Source organism: Pristiophorus japonicus, chromosome 7 (genome assembly GCF_044704955.1).
Source record: "Pristiophorus japonicus isolate sPriJap1 chromosome 7, sPriJap1.hap1, whole genome shotgun sequence".
Taxonomy (NCBI): domain Eukaryota; kingdom Metazoa; phylum Chordata; class Chondrichthyes; family Pristiophoridae; genus Pristiophorus; species Pristiophorus japonicus.
In genome coordinates, this window is record NC_091983.1 from 225075008 (window position 1) to 225103003 (window position 27996).

The 27996-nt window shown below is 46.4% G+C and overlaps 1 protein-coding gene across 1 annotated transcript in view; it reads right to left on the bottom strand.

The window, feature by feature from the left end:
* rsph9 (radial spoke head component 9) overlaps positions 1 to 27996 on the bottom strand; it is a 78109-nt gene that overhangs the window by 49709 nt on the left and 404 nt on the right. The gene's annotated exons all lie outside the window — the stretch shown is intronic.

The following is a 27996-nucleotide window of genomic DNA, read 5'->3' on the forward strand; positions in this document are numbered from 1 at the left end:
GGAGTTAGTGGTATGGGTTTAGAGTTAGTGGTTATGGTTTAGGGTTAGTGTTTAGGGTTAGTGGTTAGGCATGTTGTTTAGGGTGAGTGATTTGGGTTAGTGTTTAGGATATAGTGTTTAGGGTTTAGAGTTAGTTGTTAGGATATGTGTAAGTGGTTAGGGTTAGAGTTAGTGGTTAGGGTTTAGGGTTAGTAGTTAGGGGTTAGGATTAGTGGTTAGGATTTAGAATTAGTGGTTAAGGTTTAGGGTTAGTAGTTAGGGGTTAGGGTTAGTGGTTAGGAGTTAGAATTAGTGGTTAGGGTTTAGGGTTAGTAGTTAGGGGTTAGGGTTAGTGGTTAGGAGTTAGAATTAGTGGTTAGGGTTTAGGGTTAGTAGTTAGGGGTTAGGGTTAGGATTTAGAATTAGTGGTTAGGATTAGGGTTAGAGTTAGTGGTTAGGGTATTGGGTTAGTAGTTAGGGGTTAGGGTTAGTGGTTAGGATTTAGAATTAGTGGTTAGGGTTTAGGGTTAGTAGTTAGGGGTTCGGGTTAGTGGTTAGGATTTAGAATTAGTGGTTAGGGTTTAGGGTTAGTAGTTAGGGGTTAGGGTTAGTGGTTCGGATTTCGAGTTTGTAGTTAAGGTTTTGGGTTAGTAGTTAGGTTTTAGGTTTAGTATTGACAGTTTCGGCTTAGAAACCTTCATTGACACCATCTCGCTCGCTTACCGGTTTTCAGTTGTGGACACTAGTGAGGGAGATGGTTTATCTGGGCTGTGCAGCCAGGGCCAAGTCCACGGCACCATGGGTGGCTCAGCTGCACAAGGGAGGGGGAGGAAGAAGGGTGGAAGATCAATAGTGGTCGGGGATTCGATAGTATCGGGAACAACAGGCGTTTCTGCAGCCGCAGACACAATGGTATGTTGCCTCCCTGATGCCAGGGTCAAGGATGTCACTGAATGGCTGCAGGACATTCTGAGGCGGTGCGTGGGGGGGGGGGGGGGGGGGGGTGGGGGGGGGTGCGCGGGGGGAGTGGGGGTTGAACAGCCAGTTGTTGGGACCAATGATATAGGTAGAAAGAGGGATGAGGTCCTGCAGGCAGATTTTAGGGAGCTAGGAGATTAAAAAGCAGGTCCTCAAAGGGAGTAATCTCCGGATTACTCCACATGCTAGAAATAGGAACATAGAGCAGATGAATGCGGGGCTGGAGAGATGGTGCAGGTGGGAGGGCTTTAGATTCCTGAGGCATTGGGACCGTTTCTGGGGGAAGTGGGACTTGTACAAGTCGGACGGGTTGCACCTCAACAGAACCGCAACCAATATCCTCACGGGCGGTTTGCTCACGCTGAGGGGAATGGGAACCTGAGAGTTGATTCAGAAGGGAGCGAAGCAAAGCTGGAATTGGAAAGCAGAAAATTAAAAAGTGAATTTAGAAGACAGAGGAAACAAAGGTTAGAAAATAGACAACAAGGGAGTTTGGCAGTGCGAAATGGTAAATACTTCAATGTAAGGCATCTAAGGAATAAGGCAGATGAGCTGAAAGCACAGATTGACACTTGGGAGTACGATATTATAGCCATTACTGAGACATGGCTGAAAGAAGGGCAGGTATGGCAGCTCAACATTCCTAGTTGCAGGGTTTTCAGACGGGATAGAGAGGGGGATAAAAGAGGAGGGGCGGGGGGTCGCAGTATTAATTAAAGAAACAATTACAGCTGTGAGGAGGAATGATATGTTAGAAAGATCATCAAATGAGGAGATATGTGTTGAATTGAAGAATAAAAAAGGGGCGATCACACTGCTGGGCATGTACTATAGACCCCCAAACACTAAGAGGGAGATAGAAGAACAAATATATTGGAACATTTATGAGAAGTGCAAAAACTAGAGGGCAGTAATAGTAGGGGATTTCCACTACCCTAATATTAAGTGGGATAGAATTAGTGTGAAAGGTATAGAAGGTGCAGAATTCCTAAAATGCATTCAGGAGAACTTTTTTAGCCAGTATGTAGCAAGCCCAACAAGGGAGGGGGCAGTTCTGGGATTAGTTTTAGGGAATGAAGCTGGGCAGGTGGAAGAGGTATCAGTGGGAGAGCATTTTGGTGCTAGTTATCATAATTCAGTTACATTTAGGGTAGTTATGGAAAAGGACCAAGGTGGACCAGGAATAAAAGTTCTCAACTGGAGAAAAGCCAATTTTGATAAGCTGAGAGGTGATTTAGCCATAGTGGACTGGAAATAGCCACTTGAAGATAAATCAGTGTCAGAGTAGTGGGAGGCATTCAAAGAGGAGATCCTGAGGGTACAGAGCAAGGATGTTCCCTTAAATAAAAAGGGTGGGACTAACAAATCTAGAGCCCCCTGGATGGCTAGGGCCAATTTGGCTTGAGGAATGGTGTAAGAGGGAGGGATTTAAATTCCTGGGACATTGGAACCGGTTCCAGGGGAGGTGGGACCAGTACAAACCGGACGGTCTGCACCTGGGCAGGACCGGAACCAATGTCCGAGGGGGAGTGTTTGCTAGTGCTGTTGGGGAGGATTTAAACTAATATGGCAGGGGGATGGGAACCTATACAGATGTAAGTAAAATGGGGGCAGAAGCAAAAGGTAGAAAGGAGATGAGGAAAGGTGGAGGGCAGAGAAATTAAAGGTAAAAATCAAAAAGGGCCACATTACAAAGTAATTCTAAAAGGACAAAGAGTGTTAAAAAAACAAGCCTGAAGGCTCTGTGTCTCAATGTGAAGAGCATTCATAATAAGGTGGATGAATTAACTTCGCAGATAGCTGTAAACGGATATGATGTACATGGGATTACGGAGACATGGCTCCAGGGTGACCAAGGCTGGGAACTCAACATCCAGGGGTATTCAATGTTCAGGAAGGATAGACAGAAAGGAAAAGAAGGTGAGGTAGCGTTGTTGGTTAAAGAGGAGATTAACGCAATAGTAAGGAAGGACATTAGCTTGGATGATGTCGAATCTGTATCGGTAGAGCTGCGGAACACCAAAGGGCAGAAAACGCTAGTGGGAGTAGTGTACAGACCATCAAACAGTGGTAGTGAGGTTGGGGTGGCATCAAACAGGAAATTAGGGATGCGTGCAATAAAGGTACAGCAGTAATCATGGGTGACTTTAATCTACATATAGATTGGGCGAACCAAACTGGTAGCAACACGGTGGAAGAGGATTTCCTGGAGTGTATAAGGGATGGTTTTCTCGACCAATATGTCGAGGAACCAACTAGAGAGCAGGCCATCCTAGACTGGGTCTTGTGTAATGAGAGAGGATTAATTAGCAATCTTCTTGTGCGAGGCCCCTTGGAGAAGAGTGACCATAATATGGTAGAATTCTTTATTACGATGGAGAGTGACACAGTTAATTCAGATCCTGAACTTAAAGGAAGGTAATTTCGATGATATGAGATGTGAATTGGCTAGGATAGACTGGCGAATGATACTTAAAGGGTTGACGGTGGATAGGCAATGGAAAACATTTAAAGATCACATGGATGAACTTCAACAACTGTACATCCCTGTCTGGCGTAAAAATAAAACGGGGAAGGTGGCTCAACTGTGGCTAACAAGGGAAAGTAGGGACAGTGTTAAATCCAAGGAAGAGGCATATAAATTGGCCAGAAAAAGCAGCAAACCTGATGACTGGGAGAAATTTAGAATTCAGCAGGGGAGGACAAAGGGTTTAATTAGGCGGGGGAAAATAGAGTATGAGAGTAAGCTTGCAGGGAACATAAAAACTGACTGCAAATGCTTCTATAGATATGTGAAGAGAAAACAATTAGTGAAGGTCCTTTGCAGTCAGAATCAGGTGAATTTATAATGGAGAACAAAGAAATGGCAGACCAATTGAACAAATACTTTGGTTCTGTCTTCACTAAGGAAGACACAATTAACCTTCCGGAAATACTAGGGGACCGAGGGTCTAGCGAGAAGGAGGAACGGAAGGAAATCCTTATTAGTCAGGAAATTGCGTTAGGGAAATTGATGGGATTGAAGGCCGATAAATCCCCAGGGCTTGATAGTCTGCATTCCAGAGTACTTAAGGAAGTGGCCCTAGAAATAGTAAACGCATTGGTGGTCATTTTCCAACATTCTATAGACTCTGGATCAGTTCCTATGGATTGGAGGGTAGCTAATGTAACACCACTTTTTAAAAAAGGAGGGAGAGAGAAAACAGGGAATTATAGACCTGTTAGCCTGACATCAGTAGTGGGGAAAATGTTGGAATCAATTATTTAAGATGTAATAGCAGCGCATTTGGAAAGCAGTGATAGGATCGGTCCAAGTCAGCATGAATTTATGAAAGGGAAATCATGCTTGACAAATCTTCTAGAATTTTTTGAGGATGTAACTAATAAGAGTAGACAAGGGAGAACCAGTGGATGTGGTATATTTGGACTTTCAAAAGGCTTTTGACAAGGTCCCACACAAGAGATTAGTGTGCAAAATTAAAGCACATGGTATTGGGGGTAATGTTTTGACGTGGATAGAGAACTGGTTGGCAGACAGGAAGCAAAGAGTCGGAATAAATGCATCCTTTTCAGAATGGCAGGCAGTGACTAGTGGTGTACCGCAAGGTTCAATGCTGGGACCCCAGCTATTTACAATATACATTAATGATTTGGACGAAAGATTTGAATGTAATATCTCCAAGTTTGCAGATGACACTAAGCTGGGTGGCAGTGTGAGCTGTGAGGAAGATGCTAAGAGGCTGCAGGGTGACTTGGACAGGTTAGGTGAGTGGGCAAATGCATGGCAGATGCAGTATAATGTGGATAAATATAAGGTTATCCACTTTGGTGGCAAAAACAGGGAGGCAGAATATTATCTGAATGGTGACAGATTAGGAAAAGGGGAGGTGCAACGAGACTTGGGTGTGAAGGAATGCAAAATTTACAAGCAACTCCCCCTGTGTTTGAGCTCATTCGAAAGGAAATTTAATTTGGGACTATCTACCGAAAAGTTTGGAACTCTAAAGTGCTTATGGAAGAAACTACGAACTTTAATAGAATTTTGGATTTTAAAAGACAAACTCAAGGCTGTGGGCGGACCTACGGAACTAGCAAGAGACAGTCTAATTGTGTGAAGCTACCTGGGTGTGAGGAGTAAGTTAACCTGTCTGGAAGAATGAGTATTCGAAAATCCTTCCCCCATAAGAGACATTAACATCACAAAATCACCCAGAGGTAGCTACCCATCAACATGGATCTGGACAACCATTTCAGCATATACATCACAAAGAGGCCCAATCCAGCCTGTATGTGAAAGACTAAGCACAAAAGGACATTGCAATTACCAAACTAATATTTCCATCAGGAAACAGTTTTCGAACATCAACCCACCCAAGACATATCAACTTTTAATGAGCCCGACAAAATATTACAAAGAAGAACCAAGCCCACCAAAATTATACAAAGGGTTTTGAACAGATTTGGCGGCAAGATTAGAACACTGAAATCGAATAACTGACCCCTGTTTTCAACAGAGGGTAGGTGATTGCTAGGTAGCTACAAGGCTGCTACCACCTCAGATGACATTTTGACTGACAGACTAGTACCATACTACGCTGTGTCATCAAGACAAGGAGAGAAACCAACGCGACAGTTGTAAACTAACTTCTCCAGCCTCAAAGTCCTGAAGTCCTGAAGGAAGGAAGAACATCACCATCGCAGCAGCGACCGACCACAGTCAACATGGTATCAAGGGAAAAATAACCGCGATCTACCGTTAACTATCAAAAGGTTTGGTAAGCATAGTCCCTGCCTTCCCTGGAGTCTAACCTAGCTAGAATTAGGTATTAGGAAGTGGGAGGTATAATTTTACTGTAACCTCCTTTGAATGTGTGATGTATGGTACTTTATTAGAGTGATTGTAAGTTTGGCCTTGTATTTTCTTACTAGAGTAATACGCCTGTATTACCTTGACTTGTTACCAGTGTCCTTTGCACTTTTGTCACACGTCTCAAATAAATCCAGAGTACAGAGCCCAAGGGAATGGGAGCGATTCGAACCGCTCAAGTTGGTCAGAAGGGAACATGACCCCCTCATAGAGACCACCCCTTTACAAAATGACGACTGTGGCACAACTCTGCTACAAGGGGTGTGATGTGGAGAGTGCCGGTTTGGGGCAATGAACCAAAATGGAAGAGAGGATTTCCTCCAATGTGTATAAGAAAGTGAATGTCACTAAAGAATGGGTGCTTGGTCTATTGTGCGCTGAGCGTACAGCTGACGCTGCAGCCCAGTGGACAGCAAGCAAAGATCACAGGAGAGAAGACAAAGCAGTAGAGAAGACAATTTGGTTGGTCTGTCTACAATGACAGGTCCAACTCCTAGATAGAATGAATGAAACATTACAGGCAGAGTTATGGGAATGTGCAGAGAACTATCAGGAAAGGGTTATATCAGAAGAAAGATTATCAGGAGAACTCCGTAAGCTAAAACAGGAAAGGACCCAAATAATGGAAAGGTTTAAACACAGTCAGGACTATTTTCAATGTCAGGTTACCGAGGCAAAAAGTAATGAAAAGACACTGAGGGAGGAAAGCACTCGTCTCACCCTACAAGTAAAAGAGCTCCAGGAAAGATTAAAAGATGTGCAAGCAGCGTATAAAGTAGCTAGCACTAATGGGTTTGAATTGGGAGACCAAGGTCCCTGCCAGCAACAAATTAAAAGTTTAAACCTTGCTCTGTCCAAGGAAAAAGGCATGGTATGCCTAATAAGCCCAGGTATGCCCCAGGTAAACCTGGAAGAGAAGGAGGAAACTACCTGGCCACTACCTGTGGACTACACCGGTTCAGCAGCAGGAGGGGCAAATCAGTTGCGGGGCGGACAGGGATAGTGAACCACCACCACCTGTGGCACCGAGTTTCAGCTCGGCTTGGCCGCAGGGAGGAGAGGGAGGTGAGCCAGAACAGGGAGAGCCAGAACCAGGACCAATGTGCCGGGTCCGGCAACAGAAGTTTGGCCCGCCCACCCTTAACGGGGGTCCAGGGCCCCTGGAAAGTCAGTTTGTGGTCCCCCACACTCCCCACCAGCTTAGGGCTATGATAAGCCACCTGGGAAAGCTAACTCCAAAGGGAGACCCCTCGGCTCACTTTGTGGAAGTGGAACAGGCAGGGGATATTAATGGGGATGATGCAGAAATGGTAAAGATGCTTCTCCTATTCCCTAGACAGTAAACTGTACCAGTCCCTCTCTACTGAGAGCAAAAGTGGACAGGAAACACTTGCTGCCGTCCAGAAAGACATTTTAGAAGCTATGGGCTGCAATGACGGGAGTCTCTTCTCTAGAGTAGAGAAAACGGTGCAGCTCACAGGAGAAACCACACATGCTTTCGCAGACCGACTGTGTACAAAAGCGCCTGTAGTGGGGACATAGACAGAGATCACTTAAACCCGGACGAATTAGCACACTGGCTCCGAAGCCTAGTAGCTAACAGTTTACCCAGAATAAGAACCAAGGCTATGGCCTGGTTCAACCCCAGAGGTCCCCAAGCCACAGAACAGGGAGTGCTTAGGCAGCTGACCCTAGCTTACAGAAACGGCAGAGGGACAGAAGAGCTCCCACAAAAGGGAAGGGTTCACGAAATCTGACCAAGACAAGAGGGAATGGCACCACGAGGGGGGTACTCCTCCGATACAAAACGTACCTGCTTTGGATGTGGAAAGAGTGGGCACTGGAGAAGGGATTGTAAAAATCCTTGGAAGAATAGCGCAGGAAAGAATTCTCCAGCCCCTTCCTAAAAGACCGGGACAGATATGCCAGTCCCTCCCCACTCATTTGATACCTTTTTAACTGCGCTCTGAGCCATGTTAGATGGCCCTGTGAAGGTAGCCACCGCCACCGGTACCGAGATCCCATCTGCCCCCTCCCAACCAAAACCGTGACAAGGACAGGCATAGCCTGGCCACCTGTGTGCCCTCGAGTATGATGCGTGGGGGAGACTGACCGTACAGATGGAGGTGGAAAAGGTGAAAGGGACTTACCTGCCGTACACCGATGCCTCAAGCACTCTTGTCTATGCAGCTAACCCCACCGCCTCACCTCTGTCTAACGGGGTCCCCTACAGCTTGGTGGGTTTCACAGGCACTGAACAGACTGGCTCATTCTCCGTTCTGCTCTCCATTCATTTAGGTACACTCCACACTAAGTGGACTTGTGTCCTGATGAAGTGGGAATAGAAAGGGAGAGGGATCCTGGGAGCTGACTTCATCCTAGGCCACAGGATCCTAGTGGATTTAAGAAACCACTGTCTTTGGGGGTCAGTCTGCACGGGACAGGAGAGTGAGGTGATGGTTATCCTGGGAAAGCAGGGAAAAGAGACGGTATACACAATGAAACTAAAGGAGGGTTACGACCTTGCATCACTGGTCAGTAACACCCCGATAGAATATCAAGAATATGTGAGGAAAAACCATGCAGCTTTTGCCACTCACAAACTCGACTGTGGGAGAATAAACGGGGTCGAGGTTAGTATAGATGGGGACCTCATGAACCGACCACAGAAACAGTGCAACTTCTCCAGGGAGGTGGAGGCAGACATGGAAACAACCTTGGGTTCGCTGGTTAAACAGGGGGTATTGTGACCAATAGCTACCCATGTAAACTCTCCATTGTGGCCGCTTAAGAAACCGGACAACTCCTGGAGAGCCACGGTGGACTATCGAGTACTCAACCGTAACATCCCCTCCTGTGCACCCACTGTTGCTGCTGTCGCCTGTTAAGTCCTGACTCTAATGTACTGACTTACACGAGACACATGCTGAAGTCAAGGTCACTCAGGACCTGCACCTTTAATTCCAGCTCTCCCAGTCCTGCACTTGTCTGAGACCTCCCTTTATATACCTCAGTGGGACAGGTATGGAGTGTCTCCTGCAAGTGCACCCCTGGTGGTAAGGTATGCTTATGGTTACAGGTCATATCCAGTTACAGTCATGTATAGCATGGTAAGATACAGTTATATACAGTAATGTGAGATACATGACATCACCCTCCCCCACGGTCTTATTGCCTTTATAGATTCAGTCTCTCAGGTGGTCTGCTCTCTTGCGTGGAGCGTCTTAGTTGTGGTTCAGTTGTTTGCCTTGGTGCCTGTTTTTCGTTTGGTGTGATTGCTGGTATCTCGCCTGGGCTGTCTGTTGAGACTGCCCTTTCCTCAGGTTGTTCCACCTGTCTGTCCATCAGGTGTGGTGTGAGTTCCACATTGTAGTCTGCTTCTGGTTCTTCAGTGTTATCAGTGAATCTACTTTTTACTTGGTCTATATGCCTCCGGCAGGTTTGGCCATTTTCCATTTGTACAACCAGTAGCATGTTTCCCTCTTTGTTTGTTACTGTCCCTTTGGGACCCCGGCCATAGTTTAGCACATACACTTTGTCCCCTATCTCATTTCACCTCCCCCTCAAATTTTGGTCATGGTACTCAGTTAGCTTTTGAAGCTTAGCCTCAACAATTTCATGCATGTCTGGGAGGATTAACGAGAGCCTGGTCTTTAAGGTTCGTTTCATCAATAATTGCGCGGGGGGAACCCCAGTCAACGAATGCGGACGAGATCTGTATGCCAGCAGCTGTCGCGACAGGCGGCTCTGCAGCGTGGGACCTTGGATTCTGAGCATGCCTTGTTTAATGATCTGCACTGCTCGCTCCGCCTGGCCTTTGGAGGCCGGCTTGAAAGGTGCCGTCTGAACGTTATTTATACCGTGGTCAACTATAAAATTGTGAAATTCTGCGCTGGTGAAGCACGGACCATTATCACTGACCAATGTCAGGAATGCCGTGCGTTGCAAACATGGTCTAAGGCTCGCCACAGTGGTGGAGGTGGTGCTTGAGTTTAAAATGGTGCATTCGATCCATTTTGAAAATGCTTCAATGACTACGAGGAACATTTTGCCCATGAATGGGCCCACATAGTCTACATGCACCCGCGACCACAGTTTGGTGGGCCAGGGTCAGGGGCTAAGGGGGGCCTCCCTGGGGGCATTACTGAATTGGGCACAAATGGTGCATCGACAGACGCAGAGATCCAAGTCCGCGTCAATGCCAGGCCACCAGACATGAGACCTGGCTATGGCCTTCATAAGAACGATCCCCGGGTGCTCGCGATGGAGCTCCCGGACAAACGCCTCCCTGCCTCGTAAGGGCATAACTATTCGGCTGCCTCACATCAGGCAGACTGCCTGTAGTGAGAGTTCATGCATGCGCCTATGGAAGGTTTGACTTTCTCGGGGCAGGCATCGCGAGCCTCTGCCCAGTCACCGGTTAAAATGCATCTTTTAACTGGAGATAATGTGAGGTCGCTGGTCGTCCTGGCTCTGATTTGGCGAGCCGTCATGGGCAAACCTGTGGATTCAAAGGCATTGATTGCCATGACCATCTCACAGTCCTGTTCGTCGGACCCTTCCATGGTCGCCAGGGGTAGCCTGCTAAGCGTGTCAGCACAGTTGTCTGTGTCTGGTCTGTGCCTTATCGTGTAGTCGTAAGCCGCCAGCATGAGTGCCCACCACTGAATGCGCGCCGAGGCGTTGGCGTTGATTGCCTTGCACTCAGATAGTAGGGACGTGAGGGGTTTGTGGTCGGTTTCTAACACAAACTTGGCCCCGAAAAGGTTTTGGTGCATCTTTTTGACACCGTACACACATGCGAGCGCCTCCTTCTCAACCATACCGTACCCGTGCTCCGCCCGCGAAAGTGACCTGGAGGCATCAGCAACGGGCTGCAATTTACCTGCATCATTGATGTGCTGTAAAACGCACCCGACCCCGTACGCTGACGCATCAACCGTAAGGACTAACTTTTTACCTGGGTCAAAAAAAGCTAAAACACTCTTGGAACATAGAAGGTTGCGTGCCTTATTGAAGGCACGTTCTTGAGCGTCCCCCCAAAACCAATCGCACCCCTTTCTGAGTAGCACGTGGAGAGGCTCCAGCAGCGTGCTCAAGTTCTGCATAAAGTTCCCAAAGTAACTGAGTAGCCCGAGAAAGGTGCGCAATTCCGAGACATTCCGGGGCCTGGGTGCCAGGCGAATCGCTTCAGTTTTGGATTCGGTTGAGCGGATTCCATCAGCGGCAATCCTTCTGCCCAAAAATTCAACCTCAGGTGCGAGAAACAGATACTTGGATTTCTTAACTCTTAGGCCTACCCAATCCAATCAACTTAGTACTTCTTCAGGATTGCGGAGATGAGAGTCGGTGTCCCTGCCCGTGATGAGTATGTCATCTTGAAACACAACCGTCCCCGGGATGGACTTGAGCAGACTTTCCATGTTGCGCTGGAATATAACAGCTGCCGACCTGATGCCGAATGGGCATCGATTGTACACAAAAAGGCCTCGATGTGTATTAATGTGAGATACATGACATCGTCGACCTCATTGGAAGTATCCCAGCCTCTGCGACCACCTTCACGGTGCTGGATATTTCCAACGAGTTCTGGTCCATACCTTTAAGAAGGGAAGATCAGTACAAGTTTGCTTTTACCTTTAAGGGACAGCAATACACTTGGAACTGTCTCCCTCAGGGCTTCCACAACAGCCCCAGTATTTTCTATCAGTGTATGGCCAACTGTTTAAAGAGTTTCAGCAGACCCCAGCAATTAGTACAGTATGTAGATGACCTGCTCCTGTTCACCGATGAGGGGGAGGAGCATGGTCCACTGCTGACTGAGCTGCTGGAACTGCTGAAAGAAGAGGGATTTAAAGTAAATCCCAAGAAGGCACAGATCGGCCTGAAGGAAGTAAAATTCCTGGGATTGGCTGTGCGCGCTGGGGAAAGAGCCATAGACAAAGCTAGAAGGGAAGCAGTGCAGAAGTTACCCGCCTCCAACACAGTAACAGGAGTAAGATCTTTTCTAGGGCTAACTGGGTACTGAAGAGATTTCATTGAGGATTATGCAGCCACAGCAGCCCCTCTGCTCCGACTCCTACACAAAGGAGTGGGAATGGGACAAAGGTTGCGAGGCAGCATTTATCCAACTCAAGAAAGACCTGCAGACCGCGCCAGCTCTAGGGGCCATAGATGGGGATAAAGAGTTTTTTCTGTGGGAACAGCCTGAGCGCAGTACTGCTCCAAGAGCGACACGGCCGGCTGAGACCAGTCGTCTACTCCTCCAGGATACTCACAGATGTGGAGAAGGGATACTCCAACTGTGAGCGGCACCTCCTAGCCATTCACTGGTCTGTGAAAAGATCACTGATCTTCACACTCCTTACCCACCATACTCCCACCCAAATTCTCCTGGATGGGAGAATCAAGGATGGGACAGTGAGCAGTGCCCGCAATGCTCGCTGGACCCTGCTCCTCTCTCAAATGGACCTACGAGTAAAGGGTCTCTGCGAGCCAAGACTCGCAGCCAACATGATTTATCCAGGGACAGCCCACCGGTGTTCCATAGAAGGAATATGGGAAATTAACATAGGCTTTCGGGCTGGGTTACACCCCACAGGCCGAGAGATCTATGTGGATGGTTCAAGCACGGTATCTGCAGGTGAACGACTCACAGGCTGCTGAGTTTATGACCCCGAGGCAGGCATTGCCCTGGCGATTAAACTCCCCAGTACTATGAGCGCCCAGCACGCTGAACTGTCTGTGGTGGTTACACACCCCGAAGAACTCCCTACCCCATACACGATTTGCTTGGACAGTATGTTCACATGCAATTCGTGTACGGAGTACCTGGCTATCTGGTCCTGCCGCGGATACACATCCGCAGACGGCAGACCCCTGGCAATTAAGCCTCAACTGGAAAAGATCATGAAAGCCGTAGGGAAGGAAGGGAATATCTACATACATAAGGTGAAGGCACATTCCACCACAGAACACCGTAGCGAGGGAAACCAGCAGGCTGACATTTTAGCCAAGCAGAGGACCCGCACGGGCAAGCTCTGGGATCCGTACAACCCAAAACCCATTGTAGCAGTCAGGGGCAGGATAGGGAAGGCAGGAATAGCTTTGCCCCGGACCTAAAAATTGTCCAAACCCAAGACCCCGTCCTCAAAACTGTCCTAAACACGCTAGCAAAAGGGGAAAAGGTAGACGGCCTGTACGGCACCGCAGCAATTCCCATTAAAGAAGGCATGCTGTTCAGGGGGGAGCAATGGGTAGTACCGCAACAACACCCGAGAGAATTCATCTTAGATCTGGTCCTGTGTAATGAGACAGGAAAAATAAACGATCTCCTAGTAAAAGATCCTCTCGGAATGAGTGATCACAATATGGTTGAATTTGTAATACAGACTGAGGGTGAGGAAGTTGTGTCAGAAACGAGCGTACTATGCTTAAACAAGGGGGACTACAGTGGGATGAGGGCGGAGTTGGCTAAAGTAGACTGGAAACAAGGACTAAACAGTGGCACAATTGAGGAACAGTGGAGGATTTTTAAGGAGCTCTTTCATAGTGCGCAACAAAAATATATTCCCGTGAAAAAGAAGGGCGGCAAGAGAAGGGATAACCAGCCGTGGATAACCAAGGAAATAAAGGAAAGTATCAAATTAAAGACCAATGCGTATAAGGTGGCCAAGGTTAGTGGGAAACTAGAGGATTGGGAAAATTTTAAGCAACAGTAAAGAATGACTAAAAAAGCAATAAAGAAAGGGAGATAGATTACGAAGGTAAACTTGCGCAAAACATAAAGACAGATAGTAAAAGCTTTTACAGATATATAAAACGGAAAAGAGTGACTAAAGTAAATGTTGGTCCCTTAGAAGATGAAAAGAGGGATTTAATAATGTGGAAATGTGGAAATGGCTGAGACCTTAAACAATTATTTTGCTTCCGTCTTCACAGTGGAAGACACAAAAACAATGCCAAAATTTGCAGGCCACAGGAATGTGGGAAGGGAGGACCTTGAGACAATCACTATCACTAGTGGGGTAGTGCTGGACAGGCTAATGGGACTGAAGGTAGACAAGTCCCCTGGTCCTGATGAAATGCATCCCAGGGTATTAAAAGAGATGGCGGAAGTTATAGCAGATGCATTCGTTATAATCTACCAAAATTCTCTGGACTCTGGGGAGGTCCCAGCGGATTGGAAAGCAGCTAATGTAACGCCTCTGTTTAAAAAAGGGGGCAGGCAAAAGGCAGGTAACTATAGGCCGGTTAGTTTAACATCTGTAGTGGGGAAAATGCTTGAAACTATCATTAAGGAAGAAATAGCGGGACATCTAGATAGGAATAGTGCAATCAAGCAGACGCAGCATGGATTCATGAAAGGGAAATCATGTTTAACTAACTTACTGGAATTCTTTGAGGATATAACGAGTATGGTGGATAGAGGTGTACCGATGGATGTGGTGTATTTAGATTTCCAAAAGGCATTCGATAAGTTGCCACACAAAAGGTTACTGCAGAAGATAAAGGTACGCGGAGTCAGTGGAAATGTATTAGCATGGATAGAGAATTGGCTGGCGAACAGAAAGCAGAGAGTCGGGATAAATGGGTCCTTTTCCGGTTGGAAATCAGTGGTTAGTGGTGTGCCACAGGGATCAGTGCTGGGACCACAACTGTTTACAATATACATAGATGACCTGGAAGAGGGGACAGAGTGTAGTGCAACAAAATTTGCAGATGACATTAAGATTAGTGGGAAAGCGGGTTGTGTCGAGGACACAGAGAGGCTGCAAGGAGATTTGGATAGGTTAAGCGAATGGGCTATGGTTTGGCAGATGGAATACAATGTCGGAAAGTGTGAGGTCATCCACCTTGGGAAAAAAAACAGTAAAAGGGAATATTATTTGAGTGGGGAGAAATTACAACATGTTGTGGTGCAGAGGGACCTGGGGGTCCTTGTGCATGAATCCCAAAAGATTAGTTTGCAGGTGCAGCAGGTAATCAGGAAGGCGAATGAAATGTTGGCCTTCATTGCGAGAGGGATGGAGTACAAAAGCAGGGAGGTCTTGCTGCAACTGTATAAGGTATTGGTAAGGCCGCACCTGGAGTACTGCGTGCAGTTTTGGTCACCTTATTTAAGGAAGGATATACTAGCTTTGGAAGGGGTACAGCGACGATTCACTAGGCTGATTCCAGAAATGAGGGGGTTACCTTATGATGATAGATTGAGTAGACTGGGTCTTTACTCGCTGGAGTTCAGAAGGATGAGGGGTGATCTTATAGAAACATTTAAAATCATGAAACAGATAGACAAGATAGAGGCAGAGAGGTTGTTTCCACTGGTAGGGGAGTCTAGAACTAGGGGGCACAGCCTCAAAATACGGAGGAGCCAATTTAAAACCGAGTTGAGAAAGAATTTCTTCTCCCAGAGGGCTGTGAATCTGTGGAATTCTCTGCCCAAGGAAGCAGTTGAGGCTAGCTCATTGAATGTTTTCAAGTCAAAGATAGATAGATTTTTAACCAATAAGGGAATTAAGGGTTACGGGGAGAGTGCGGGTAAGTGGAGCTGAGTCCACGACCAGATCAGCCATGATCTTATTGAATGGCGGAGCAGGCTCGAGGGGCTAGATGGCCTATTCCTGTTTCTAATTCTTATGTTCTTATAATTCCTCCAGCTGGCCCACGAGGGTCCAGGAGCAGGACACCCCGGACCTGAGACCACTTAGCAACGAGTGGAACAGGCAGGGTGGTGGCCAGGACTCAGGGAAGACGTCCGCGAGTTCTCTGCTAGCTGTCTGGTGTGCGCGGCCAACAACTCCGACCCCCAGAAAAGGAAGGTGTCTATGGACATATTAGGAGGGTAGAGGGACCCTGGCAGTCGATCCAAATCGATTATATCAGGCCCCTATCCACTGCCCAGGGAGGCTACAAGTACTGCCTAGTATTGGTGGATGTTTTCACCAAATGGGTGGAAGCCTTCCCATGCCGAACAGCCATGCCCTGGGAACAGCTAGGATCCTGGACAGAGAAGTGTTCTCTCGATGGAGACTACCACAATACGTGGAGTCCGACCAAGGGAGTCACTTCACCGAGCAGGTGATGCAGGAGACCTTTAAGGTACTCGGCATCAAAGGGAAATGGCAGGTCGCCCACAACCCACCGTCATCTGGGCCTGTGGAGCGTTTAAACCGTACCATCAAAGAAAGACTGCGCAAAGAGACAGGGGACTCACCCAAGGGGTCCTACCACTGGTCCTCATGGGGATCCGGGCCAGCCAGTCAAAGAGCATGGGGTACTCCCCGTACGAGCTCATGACCGGCAGAGCCATGCGAACCCCTACCCATGTGTTAGCCCCGGGACTCACAGAAGGTCAGCTTCGGGAAGCGAACCGGGACAGCTTGGCCAGGAATCTGTTTGAACACCTTAAACAGATTCACTGGCAGGCTGCTAACAACATGGGAAAACCGCATCGGAGCAACCCCACAAGCACCACGAGTGGGAGATAGGGGACCAGGTTATGGCAAGGAACTACGCTAGAGTAGGGGTCTTTGAGGCACTGTACATGGGACCGTTCCACATTGTCGACAAGGCAAGCCCCATAGTCTATGCCATAAAACTGCCCCACCGAACAAAGTGGTTCCACATAAATCAGTGCAAACTTTTCAACCCAGGGACAGCCGAAAACTGTAAACCGCACTAAAGATAGGGACCCCAGCCAACCGCCTCCGACTGTGGAAATCTCACAGGGGACATGGCAGACCCACAGACTGCACCTAGAGGGGCGGTGGACTGTGTTACTGGAGGAACTGTCCCCCCAATCATTTGGGACTCAGACGCACCCCCAGCAGCTGGAGCCTTAAGAAGGACTCCCCGCACACCACGGCCAAAGACACCACGGTCACCAGCGCTCCAATTTAAATGGTTCAGTCCAGGGAGAGGGACCAGCCGCAAAAGGGCACCTAAGGTCAGAGACCAGCCTGTAAACAGGGACACCCAGCCGGTAGCCTGGGGCAACGAGGGACCCCCAGAAGGGATAGCGGTGGAACAGCCACCAAGTGAGAGTCCCCAGCCTGTAGCCCTTGACCAGGCAGAACCCCCTGGGGAAGAAAGGAACCAGGCAGCCACCCCCAAAGGGGCGGTGTGCTGCAGCACTGGAGGGGACGTTCCCCCGATAGTGTGGGACTCAAACCCACGTCCGGTCAGGGTACTTAGGGTTCGGCGGTGCAGACTGACCTATCACCTACCTCGCTGGACACCCAGCAGGAGAAGAAGAAAGAAAGAAGGCAGGAGTTAACCTGGCCACCCGGAGACGGGTGGCAGATGAACATATATTGTACAATATGAATTTAAGAATGTTTAATGTTTAGGAATAAGTTAGAGTAGTGTAAGATTATGTGTAATGATAAGTATATATGTATTAGTTACCGGGGTAAGGAAAAGAATCTACCTGTGCAGCAATTAAAAGAAGCACAGGCTGGGTAACACCCGCGAGTAAGAAGAATCTACCGGTATAGCTATTAAGGAAGCACCCGTGAGATAACAAGCAAAATGGCTATGAGATAAAGTTAAAAGCAGACATCAGTCCACAAGGAACTGAATAAGACAGCCAGTCAATTAAAGACTATGAGCCCAAATTGGAACTCGGTCACCTTTGTCAAGCCAGAGAGCTTTCTCAGGGCTAGACAATCTGTTTTATGTGCCCCTACAGGAGAAAGAGCAGCATGAGAAGGATCCTGTTCCTGCTCGCCTTGATAAGGATGAGCAGCGGCGACCGAGGAGACGTGGAGGAATCCCTTATTTACGAGTGTTCAGGAGAAAGAGCACCGATCGTAACCGCCGGGGGTGGCCCCCAAGACGTGGAAAAACTCACCGTTTACGCCCACGAGGGAAGATGGCCAGGGTGGCTGGGATCTAATTCTACCCGCTACTCCAGCCAGGAAGGTTTTACCTTCGGAGAGGCCTCACTTCCATGCCCCCGAATGCGGATCATCGCTGCCCGAGTCAGTGTTACAGAGGAATAGCGTATGCGTTTGACTTGCAAAGGGAACATTCCCCTAGGAAGATGGTGGTAGCTCAGAAAACTCAGCAAAGATGCATGGGACCAAGAAACGGACTGGGAAAGACTCGGTAATGATACGTACCGCACCATCACAAGGAGGAGTAAAAGTGTGTTGGGACAAATGGTGGGAATCCGAACAAGGAATTTATGTTTGATGTGGGGATTAGAGAGTAGTTGTCCCGCAGGCATATCAATCGCCTTCGCCAGGCAATGGCAAGATGAAGGGGAAGGGATGGGGTGGGATTCTAGCCTACACGGGTGCGCGGTCCCACACTCCTTACTCCCAATTAACGCCACCGAACTAAGAGCACACATTAAGAAAGTCCTGCCCACGACCCCGCCAATACGCACAGTAATAGAAAGGTGTCCTACCACCACCAAGGGACCTGGGAACGGATTAGTATTGGTACCGACCGAAAAGGTGTTATACCAGGGGGTACATTATGCAGTAGCTTTAGTAATATTAAACCTTACCGAGATACACCTGCTTGCATGGTGTCTGAAGGAAACAGAGCTGCTATACCAGGCCCTACTTAGAGACATGTTCAAGAAATTTTATGAGTTAGACTTTGGAAATGTAGACAAAGCAGACCTATACACCCTAAAAGCTCGGGGCACCATGGGCTCAGGGAGACCTAGAAGGGGAATCATAAACGACATTTTCACTACCTACAATACAGCATCCTCTGTAATAAATAGCCTAGATGACATAGAACTGCAAACACAGACAAACAGTTTAAAGACCCAATTGAGAAAAATCCTAAAACAGGAGAACACCGTAGCAGGTTCAGAACTACACGAGGACCAGGCTATGACTGTCCATTTAAAAGAAATAGTGGCTGAGCTGGAAAAACATGCAGACAGTGAATGCACTTATACGGGAGGATAGAAACGCTTCTGACCAGGCTGCACAGAATGAGGTGTGCGTACTATATGGGGCATGTTGGGCGAGGGCCGCAACAACCTGGATGATTTAAAACATCGCGAGTGCTGTAAGAGTGCTACTTAAATGTTTTGACTATGTATCTTTAGTTTACAGAACTTAAATGCATGTTTAAGACTATGGACTTTTAATTTTACTTGAGAATGTGGTTTGACTATGTGCTTTGTTTTACTTTATTTAAAGTTGTGTTTGACTGTATACCGTTATTTTACTGTGAAAATTGAGTAAAAGAGGGACATCATACCCACTCGAAACTGCAACTGAATTGCAACGACTGTATTCGCCTGTATATTGCATTGCATTTCAACGGGGGATGCAGGGTAATGTTTAGCTCGTATAAATACAGGGAAGGTTGACTCTCGGAAGCAGGAATTCTGCTTACCTTGACTGACCTTGACCTTGACTGAAAAGTGAGGGTGAACAGCCAGTTGTCATGGTGCACATTGGTACCAACGATATAGGTAAAAAAAGGGATGAGGTCCTACGAGACGAATTTAAGGAGCTAGGAGCTAAATTCAAATGTAGGACCTCAAAAGTAGTAATCTCAGGATTGCTACCAGTGCCACGTGCTAGTCAGAGTAGGAATCGCAGGATAGCTCAGATGAATACGTGGCTTGAGCAGTGGTGCAGCAGGGAGGGATTCAAATTCCTGGGTCATTGGAACCAGTTCTGGGCGAGGTGGGACCAGTACAAACAGGACGGTCTGCACCTGGGCAGGACCGGAACCAATGTCCTCGGGGGAGTGTTTGCTAGTGCTGTTGGGGAGGAGTTAAACTAATATGGCAGGGGGATGGGAGCCAATGCAGGGAGACAGAGGGAAACAAAAAGGAACAAAAGCAAAAGATAGAAAGGAGATGAGTAAAAGTGGAGGGCAGAGAAACCCAAGGCAAAAAACAAAAAGGGCCACTGAATATAAAGGGGCTGCAGGAGGGGTCAAAACTAAAAATCATGGTTTAAAAACTAGGATTAAAACACTCTACCTAAACGCACGCAGCATTCGAAATAAAGTAAATGAGTTGACGGCACAAATCATTACAAATTGGTATGATTTGGTGGCCATTACAGAAACGTGGTTGCAGGGTGGCCAAGACTGGGACTTAAACATATAGAGGTATCTGACAATTCGGAAGGATAGGCAAGAAGGGAAAGGAGGAGGGGTAGCTCTGCTAATAAAGGATGATATCAAGGCAGTTGTGAGAGATGATATTGGCTCGAATGAACAAAATGTTGAATCATTGTGGGTGGAGATTAGAGATAGTAAGGGGAAAAAGTCACTGGTGGGTGTAGTTTATAGGCCCCCAAATAATAACTTCACGGTGGGGCGGACAATAATCAAGGGAATAATGGAGTCATGTGAAAAAGGAACGGCAGTAATCATGGGGGATTTTAACCTACATATTGATTGGTCAAATCAAATCGCACGGGGTAGCCTGGAGGAGGAATTCATAGAATGCATACGGGATTGTTTCTTAGAACAGTATGTTACAGAACCTACAAGGGAGCAAGCCATCTTAGATCTGGTCCTGTGTAATGAGACAGGAATAATAAACGATCTCCGAGTAAAAGATCCTCTCGGAATGAGTGATCACAATATGGTTGAATTTGTAATACAGATTGAGGGTGAGGAAGTAGTGTCTCAAACGAGCGTACTATGCTTAAACAAAGGGGACTACAGTGGGATGAGGGCAGAGTTGGCTAAAGTAGACTGGAAACACAGACTAAACGGTGGCACAATTGAGGAACAGTGGAGGTTCTTTTAAGGAGCTCTTTCATAGTGCTCAACAAAAATATATTCCAGTGAAAAAGAAGGGTGGTAAGAGAAGGGATAACCAGCCGTGGATAACCAAGGAAATAAAGGAGAGTATCAAATTAAAAACCAATGCGTATAAGGTGGCCAAGGTTAGTGGCAAAATAGAAGATTGGGAAAATTTTAAACAACAGCAAAGAATGACTAAGAAAGCAATAAAGAAAGGAAAGATAGATTACGAAGGTAAACTTGCGCAAAACATAAAAACAGATAGTAAAAGCTTTTACAGATATATAAAACGGAAAAGAGTGACTAAAGTAAATGTTGGTCCCTTAGAAGATGAGAAGGGAGATTTAATAATGGGAAATGTGGAAATGGCTGAGACCTTAAACAATTATTTTGCTTCGGTCTTCACAGTGGAAGACACAAAAACCATGCCAAAAACTGCTGGTCACAGGAATGTGGGAAGGGAGGACCTTGAGACAATCACTGTCACTAGGGAGGTAGTGCTGGACAGGCTAATGGGACTCAAGGTAGACAAGTTCCCTGGTCCTGATGAAATGCATCCCAGGGTATTAAAAGAGATGCCGGAAGTTATAGCAGATGCATTCGTTATAATCTACCAAAATTCTCTGGACTCTGGAGAGGAACCAGCGGATTGGAAAGCAGCTAATGTAATGCCTCTGTTTAAAAAAGGGGGCAGACAAAAGGCAGGTAACTATAGGCGGTTAGCTTAACATCTGTAGTGGGGAAAATGCTTGAAACTATCATTAAGGAAGAAATAGCGGGGCATCTCGATAGGAATAGTGTAATCAAGCAGACGCAGCATGGATTCATGAAGGGGAAATCATGTTTAACTAATTTACTGGAATTCTTTGAGGATATAACGAGCATGGTGGATAGAGGTGTACCGATGGATGTGGTGTATTTAGATTTTCAAAAGGCATTCGATAAGGTGCCACACAAAAGGTTACTGCAGAAGATAAAAGTACGCGGAGTCAGAGGAAATGTATTAGCATGGATCGAGAATTAGCTGGCTAACAGAAAGCAGAGAGTCGGGATAAATGGGTCCTTTTCGGGTTGGAAATCGGTGGTTAGTGGTGTGCCACAGGGATCGGTGCTGGGACCACAACTGTTTACAATATACATAGATGACCTGGAAGAGGGGACAGAGTGTAGTGTAACAAAATTTGCAGATGACACAAAGATTAATGGGAAAGCGGGTTGTGTAGAGGACACAGAGAGGCTGCAAAGAGATTTAGATAGGTTAAGCGAATGGGCTAAGGTTTGGCAGATGGAATACAATGTCAGAAAGTGTGAGGTCATCCACCTTGGGAAAAAAAACAGTAAAAGGGAATATTATTTGAATGGGGAGAAATTATAACATGCTGTGGTGCAGAAGGACCTGGGCGTCCTTGTGAATGAAACTCTTTTAGAGTCTACCTGCAAAAACATAAAACATTAAACCGTGCCACCCGACCTGGGTGACACACCAGACATTTACAAGGCCCTTTTTTCCTTTTTTTGGTTTTTTTTTGTGTTTTTCATTTTTTTGGGGGTTTTTTTTGGGCGCTAAAATCACATTTTTCCAGTGCCCCCTATAAAAGGGGAGGGGGACACTAAAAGCACCGGCAATGAAAACAAATTAAACTTTAAAACGTAAAATCAAATTAAAATTTGGTTGCCGGGCGTGATGATGCACTCCAGTCCCTCCGGTGCCCACCTCTCGCAGAAGGCCGCGAGCGTACCGGTGGACACCGCGTGCTTCCTTGTGAATGAATCCCAAAAAGTTAGTTTGCAGGTGCAACAGGTATTCAGGAAGGCGAATGGAATGTTGGCCTTCATTGCGAGAGGGATGGAGTACAAAAGCAGGGAGGTCCTTCTGCAACTGTATAGGGTATTGGTGAGGCCGCACCTGGAGTACTGCGTGCAGTTTTGGTCACCTTACTTAAGGAAGGATATACTAGCTTTGGAGAAGGTACAGAGACGATTCACTAGGCTGATTCCGGAGATGAGGGGGTTACCTTATGATGATAGGTTGAGTAGACTGGGTCTTTACTCGCTGGAGTTCAGAAGGATGAGGGGTGATCTTATCGAACCATTTAAAATCATGAAAGGGATAGACAAGATAGAGGCAGAGAGGTTGTTTCCACTGGTTGGGGAGACTAGAACTAGGGGGCACAGCCTCAAAATACGGGGGAGCCAATTTAAAACCGAGTTCAGAAGGAATTTCTTCTCCCAGAGGGTTGTGAATCTGTGGAATTCTCTGCCCAAGGAAGCAGTTGAGACTAGCTCATTGAATGTATTCAAATCACAGATAGATAGATTTTTAACCAATAAGGGAATTAAGGGTTAAGGGGAGCCGTCGGGTAAGTGGAGCTGAGTCCACGGCCAGATCAGCCATGATCTTGTTAAATGGCGGAGCAGGCTCGAGGGGCTAGATGGCCTACTCCTGTTCCTAATTCTTATGTTCTTATGTTCTTATGACACTCAAGAGTGTGGAATGTCAACAGGGGGGAATGAAGGGATGCAAAATTCACAAGAAACCCCCCCTAGGTTGGGGCTCATTCAAAAGGAAATTTAATTTGGGACTATCTGCCGAAAAGTTTGGAACTCTAAAGTGCTTATGGAAGATACCAGGAACTTTAAAAGAATTTTGGATTTTAAAAGACAAACTCAAGGCTGTGGACGGACCTACGGAACTAGCAAGAGACAGTCTAATTGTGTGAAGCTACCTGGGTGTGAGGACTAAGTTAACCTGTCTGGAAGAATGAGTATTCGAAAATCCTTCCCCCACAAGAGACATTAACATCACAAAATCACCCAGAGGTAGCTACCCATCAACATGGATCTGGACAACCATTTCAGCATATGCATCGCAAAGAGGCCCAATCCAGCCTGTATGCGAAAGACTAAGCACAAAAGGACATTGCAATTACCAAACTAATATTTCCATCAGGAAACAGTTTTCGAACATCAACCCACCCAAGACATATCAATTTTTAACGAGCCCGACAAAATATTACAAAGAAGAACCAAGCCCGCCAAAATTATACAAAGGGTTTTGGACAGATTTGGCGGCAAGATTAGAACACTGAAATCTATAACTTACCCCTGTTTTCAAAAGAGGTTAGGTGGTTGCTCGGTAGCTACAAGGCTGCTACCACCTCAGAGGACACTTTGACTGACAGACTCGTACCACACGACGCTTTTTCATCAAGACAAGGAGAGAAACCAACGCGACAGTTGTAAACTAACTTCTCCAGCCTCGAAGTCCTGAAGGAAGAACATCACCATCGCAGCAGCGACCGACCACAGTCAACGTTTCAAGGGAAAAACAACCGCGATCTACTGTTAACTATCGAAAGGTAAGCATAGTCCCTGCCTGCCCTGGAGTCTAACCGAGCTATAATTAAGTATTGGGAGGTGGGAGGTATAATTTTATTGCAACCCCCTTTGAATTTGTAGTGTATGGTACTTTACTAGAGTGATTATAAGTTTGACCTTGTACCTTTCCTTGGTATTGTCCTTTATTAGAGTGATTGTAAGTTTGGCCTTGTATTTTCTTCCGAGAGTAATAAGCTTGTATTACCTTGACTGTAATAAAAACAAAGTTATTTGCATCAAACCAGTGTTCTATGCACTTTTGTCACACCCCCAAATAAATCCAGAGTACAGAACCCAAGCGAGTGGAAGCGATTCGAACCGCTCAAGTTGGTCAGAAGGGAACCTGACCCCATTGTAGAGACCGCCTCCCTTACAGGTGTCATGGTACATCAGCCATTGAAAGTTGGCATGCAGGTACAGCAGGCGGTGAAGAAGGCAAATGGCATGTTGGCCTTCATAGCGAGAGAATTTGAGTAAAGCAGCAGGGAGGTCTTGCTGCATTTGTACAGGGCCTTGGTGAGGCCACACCTTGAATATTGTATACAGTTTTGGTCTCCTAATCTGAGGAAGGACATTCTTGCTATTGAGCGAGTGCAACGAAAGTTCACCAGACTGATTCCCAGCATGGCAGGACTGACATATGAAGAAAGACTGGATCGACTAGGCTTATATTCACTGGAATTTAGAAGAATGAGAGGGGATCTCACAGAAACATATAAAATTCTGACGGATTGGACAGGTTAGATGCAGGAAGAATGTTCCCGATGTTGGGGAAGTCCAGAACCAGGGGTCACAGTGTAAGGATAAGGGGTAAGCCATTTAGGACCGAGATGAGGAGAGACTTCTTCACTCAGAGAGTTGTGAACCTGTGGAATTCTCTACCACAGAAAGTTGTTGAGGCCAGTTCGTTAGATATATTCAAAAGGGAGTTAGATGTGGCCCTTACGGCTAAAGGGATCACGGGGTATGGAGAGAAAGCAGGAATGGGGTACTGAAATGAATGATCAGCCATGATCATATTGAATGGTGGTGCAGACTCGAAGGGTCAAATGGCCTACTCCTGCACCTATTTTCCATGTTTCTATGTTTCTACAAAGAAAAAAAGGGAGGCTTATGGCAGATACCAAGGGCTCAATGCTGCAGAAACCCTCGAGGAATATAGAAAGTGCAGGGGTGAAATTAAAAAGGAAATTAGAAAAGCAAAGAGAGGGCATTGAAAACATTTTGGCAAGTAAAATCAAGGAAACCCCAAAGATGTTTTATAAATACATTAAGAGCAAATGGATAATTAAATAAAGAGCAGGGCGTATTAGAGACCATAAAGGTAATGTGTGTGTGAAGGCGGAAGTCGTGGGTATGGTTCTTAATGAATTCTTTGCATCTGTTTTCACAAAAGAGAGTCCGATGCAGACATTGCAATCAGGGAGAGGAGTGTGAAATATTAGATGAAATGAACATAGTGAGAGAGGAGGTTCAGCAGCTTTGAACGTGGATAAATCCCTCGGCCCAGATGAAATGTATCCCAGGATGTTAAGAGAAGCACAAGAGGAAATAGCAGAGGTTCTGACTTTTATTTTCCAATCCTCTCTGTGTGTGGTGTCGGAGGACTGGAGAACTGCTCACATTGTACCATTGTTTAAAAAGGCAGAAAGGGATATAAGGCAAAAAGGCAATACCAAGTAATTACAGGTCAGTCAGCCTAACCTCGGTGGTGGGAAAATTATTGGAAAAAATTCTGAGGGACAGGACAAATCTTCACTTAGAAAGACACAGATTAATCAAGGCCAGTCAGCATGGATTTGTTAAGGGAAGGTTGTGTCTGACTAACTTGATTGAATTTTTTGAGGAGGTAACCAGGAGGGTCGATGAGGGCAGTGTGTATGATGTAGTGTATATGGATTTTAGCACGGCTTTTGATAAGGTCCCACATGGCAGACTTGTCACGAAACAAAAAGTCCATGAGATCCGGCAAAGTGGCAAGTTGCATCCAAAATTGGCTCAGAGGCAGGAAGCAAAGGGTCATTTTGTGACTGAAAGGCTGTTTCCAGTAGGGTTCCACAGGGCTCAGTACTAGGTCCCTTGCTTTTTGTGGTATATATCAATGATTTACATTTGAATATGATTAAGAAGTTTGCAGATGATACAAAAATTGGCTGTGTGGTTGATGAAGAAGAAAGCTGTAGACGGCAGGAAGATATCAATGAACTGGTCAGGTGGGCAAAACAGTGACAAATGGAAGTCAATCCGGAGAAATGTGAGGTAATGCATTTGGGGAAGGCTAACAAGGCAAGGGAATACACATTAAATGGTAGGACACTGAGAAGTGTAGAGGAACAAAGTGCATGTCCACAGATCCCTGAAGGTAGCAGTCCAGGCAGATAAGATGGTTCAGAAGGCATACGGAATACTTACCTTTATTAGCCGAGGCATAGAATACAAGAGCTGGGAGGTTATGCTTGAACTGTATAAAACACTAGTTAGGCCACAGCTAGAGTATTGCGTGCAGTTCCTGTCACCACATTACAGGAAAGATGTGATTGCACTAGAGAGTGTATAGAGGAGATTTACGAGGACGTTGCCTGGACTGGAGAATTTTAGCTATGAGGAAACATTGGATAGGCTGGGTTTGTTTTCTTTGGAACAGAGGAGGCTGAGGGGAGACCTTATTGAGGGGTATAAAATTATGAGGGGCATCGAGTGGATAGGATGGACCTATTTTCCTTAGGAGATGGGTCAACACGCAAGGGGCACAGAATTAAAGTAATTGGTAGGAGGTTTAGAGGGGATTTGAGGGGAAATGTTTTCACCCAGAGGGTGATAGCGGTTTGGAACTCACTGCTTGAAAGGTTGGTAGAGGCAGAAACATTTAAAAAGTACTTGTATTGGCACTTGAAGTGCCGTAACCTACAAGGCTACGGACCAAGAGCTGGAAAGTGGGATTGGGCTGGATAGGTCTTTGTCGGCCGGCGCGGACACGATGGGACGAAATGGCCTCCTTCCGTGCTGTAAATTTCTATATGATTCTTTCTCGAGGTTGTTGTGAGCTGTGCTTTATGGTTAGGGTTAGTGGTTTGGATTTAGATTTAGTAGGGTTAGGGTTTAGAGTTAGTAGTTGGGGTTTAGGGTTAAGGTCAGAAACCTCCATTGACACTGCATTTAGGATTAAAGTGTGGGTTTTGGGTTAGAACCCTCCATTGACACTGTCTCCAGGTTGTTGTGAGCTGTGCTTTAGGGTTAGTGGTTAGGGTTAGAAATCTCTATTGACACTGCATTTAGGGTTATGGTTAGTGTTTAGTGTTTGAATTCTCCATTGACACTGCATTTACGGTTAGGGTTAGTGTTTAGGGTCGGAAACCTCCATTGACACTATTCCTAAGTTGTTGTGAGCTGTGCTTTAGGGCTAGGGTCAGAAACCTTCATTGGCATTGCATTTAAGGTTAGGGTCAGTGTTTAGGGTCAGACACCTCCATTAACACCATCCCCAGGTTATTGTGAGCTGTGATTTAGTGTTAGTGTTTAGGGTCAGAAACCTGCACTGACACTATCCCCCGGTTGCTGAGAGCTGTGATTTAATGTTAGTGTTTCGGGTCAGAAACCTGCACTGACACTATCCCGATTGCTGTGAGCTGTGCTTTAGGGTCAGTGTTTAGGGACAGAATCCTCCACTGGCACTGCATTTAGGGTTAGGGTCAGTGTTTAGCGACAGAATCCCCCACTGACATTGCATTTAGGATTAAGGTCAGTGGTTAGGGTCAGAAATCCCCACTGACACTACATTTAGGTTTAGGGTCAGTTTTAGGGTCAGAAACCCCCACTGACACGCATTTAGGATTAAGGTCAGTGGTTAGGGTCAGAAACCCCCACTGACACTACATTTAGGTTTAGGATCAGTGTTTAGAGTCAGAAACCCCCACTGACACTACATTTAGGTTTAGGGTCAGTGTTTAGGGTCAGAAACCCCACTGACACTACATTTAGGTTTAGGGTCAGTGTTTAGGGTCAGAAACCCCCACTGATACACTGCATTTAGGTTTAGGGTCAGAAACCCCCAC